The sequence below is a fragment of the Hippocampus zosterae genome, unplaced genomic scaffold (assembly GCF_025434085.1).
Source record: "Hippocampus zosterae strain Florida unplaced genomic scaffold, ASM2543408v3 HiC_scaffold_407, whole genome shotgun sequence".
Taxonomy (NCBI): Eukaryota; Metazoa; Chordata; class Actinopteri; order Syngnathiformes; family Syngnathidae; genus Hippocampus; species Hippocampus zosterae.
Window position 1 is genome coordinate 7501 of NW_026262937.1, and position 2500 is coordinate 10000.

Here is a 2500-nt window from a genome sequence, read left to right on the forward strand (position 1 = left end):
CGACCCCTGGTACCTCCCGGCCGACCCTTGGTACCTCCCGGCCGACCCCTGGTACCTCCTGGCCGACCCTTGGTACCTCCCGGCCGACCCTTGGTACCTCCCGGCCGACCCCTGGTACCCCCGCCCATTGAAATGAATGGGGGAATTTTTTTATTTTCCCAATTCGAACAAGAGGCCTCCTCCCCGGCCACGCTCGGCCTCCGGGCCGGGCCGGGGCTTCGCCCACGGTACCTCCGGCCCTTGGTACCTCCCGGCCGACCCCTGGTACCCCCGCCCATTGAAATGAATGGGGGAATTTTTTTATTTTCCCAATTCGACCAAGAGGCCTCCTCCCCGGCCACGCTCGGCCTCCGGGCCGGGCCGGGGCTTCGCCCACGGCCCCTCCGGCCCCCACCACCTCCGCGGGCCGTGTTCCAGCGCTATTCACCCCGGCCAAGAGCCCTCTTTCCCGGGCAAAGCTCCGCGGCCGAGCCGGCCCTGGCTTACCCCTGGTACCTCCAGGCCGACCCCTGGTACCTCCAGGCCGACCCCTGGTACCCCCCGGCTTACCCCTGGTACCTCCCGGCCCACCCCTGGTACCTCCCGGCCCACCCCTGGTACCCCCGCCCATTGAAATGAATGGGGGAATTTTTTTATTTTCCCAATTCGACCAAGAGGCCTCTTCCCCGGCCTCGCTCGGCCCCCGGGCCGGGCCGGGGCTTCGCCCACGGTGCCTCCGGCCCCCACCACCTCCGCGGGCCGCGTTCCAGCGCTATTCACCCCGGCCAAGAGGCCTCTTTCCCGGGCAAAGCTCCGCGGCCGAGCCGGCCCTGGCTTACCCCTGGTACCTCCAGCCCGACCCCTGGTACCTCCAGCCTTACCCCTGGTACCCCCCGGCCGACCCCTGGTACCCCCCGGCCGACCCCTGGTACCTCCAGGCCCACCCCTGGTACCGCCAGGCTTACCCTTGGTACCGCCGCCCATTGAAATGAATGGGGGAATTATTTTATTTTCCCAATCCGACCAAGAGACCTCTTCCCCGGCCACGCTCGGCCGCCGTACCCCCAGCCTTACCCCTGGTACCCCCCGGCCTACCCCTGGTACCGCCAGGCTTACCCCTGGTACCTCCAACGGTCTTTTGCCTACTACACCGCCGTCTGGCGGACACAAACGGTATGGCAGACCACCTCAGCCATTGAAATGAATGGGGGGATTTTTTTTTTATTTTCCCAATCCGCCCAAGACGCCCCCCCGCCGGCCACGCACGGCCACCTCGCCGGCGCTCTCCTCCGGTGCTCAAGATGACTTCCGCGGGCCGCGTTCCAACACATGTAATCCGACCAAGACGCCTCCCCGCCGGCCACGCACGGCCACCTCGCCGGCCCCTCTCCTCCGGTGCTCAAGATGACTTCCGCGGGCCGCGGTCCAACACATGTAATCCGACCAAGACGCCTCCCCGCCGGCCACGCTCGGCCACCTCACCGGCCCCTCTCCTCCGGTGCTCAAGATGACTTCCGCGGGCCGCGGTCCAACACATGTAATCCGACCAAGACGCCTCCCCGCCGGCCACGCTCGGCCACCTCACCGGCCCCTCTCCTCCGGTGCTCAAGATGACTTCCGCGGGCCGCGGTCCAACACTTTTAATCCGACCAAGACGCCCCCCCGCCGGCCACGCACGGCCACCTCACCGGCCCCTCTCCTCCGGTGCTCAAGATGACTTCCGCGGGCCGCGGTCCAACACTTTTAATCCGACCAAGACGCCCCCCCGCCGGCCACGCTCGGCCACCTCACCGGCCCCTCTCCTCCGGTGCTCAAGATGACTTCCGCGGGCCGCGGTCCAACACTTTTAATCCGACCAAGACGCCCCCCCGCCGGCCACGCACGGCCACCTCGCCGGCCCCTCTCCTCCGGTGCTCAAGATGACTTCCGCGGGCCGCGTTCCAACACATGTAATCCGACCAAGACGCCTCCCCGCCGGCCACGCTCGGCCACCTCACCGGCCCCTCTCCTCCGGTGCTCAAGATGACTTCCGCGGGCCGCGGTCCAACACTTTTAATCCGACCAAGACGCCCCCCCGCCGGCCACGCACGGCCACCTCGCCGGCCCCTCTCCTCCGGTGCTCAAGATGACTTCCGCGGGCCGCGTTCCAACACATGTAATCCGACCAACACGCCTCCCCGCCGGCCACGCTCGGCGCCGCCGCCGGCCATCTCCTCCAGACGTTCCAACCCCTGGTACCTCCCCGCGCGGGGAGGTAAAGGGGAAAAGGGAAAAGGGGAAAAGGGGAAGGGGAACCGGCCGACAAAAGGTTGGGTCGAGGCACCGCCGTGCCTCTCCTCCGGTGCTCAAGATGACTTCCGCGGGCCGCTTGCCAACACCGCTCATCCGACAAAGACGCCTCCCCGCCGGCCACGCTCGACGCCGCCGCCGGCCCTCTCCTCCGGTGCTCAAGATGACTTCCGCGGGCCGCGGTCCTACACATGTAATCCGACGAAGACGCCTCCCCGCCGGCCACGCTCGG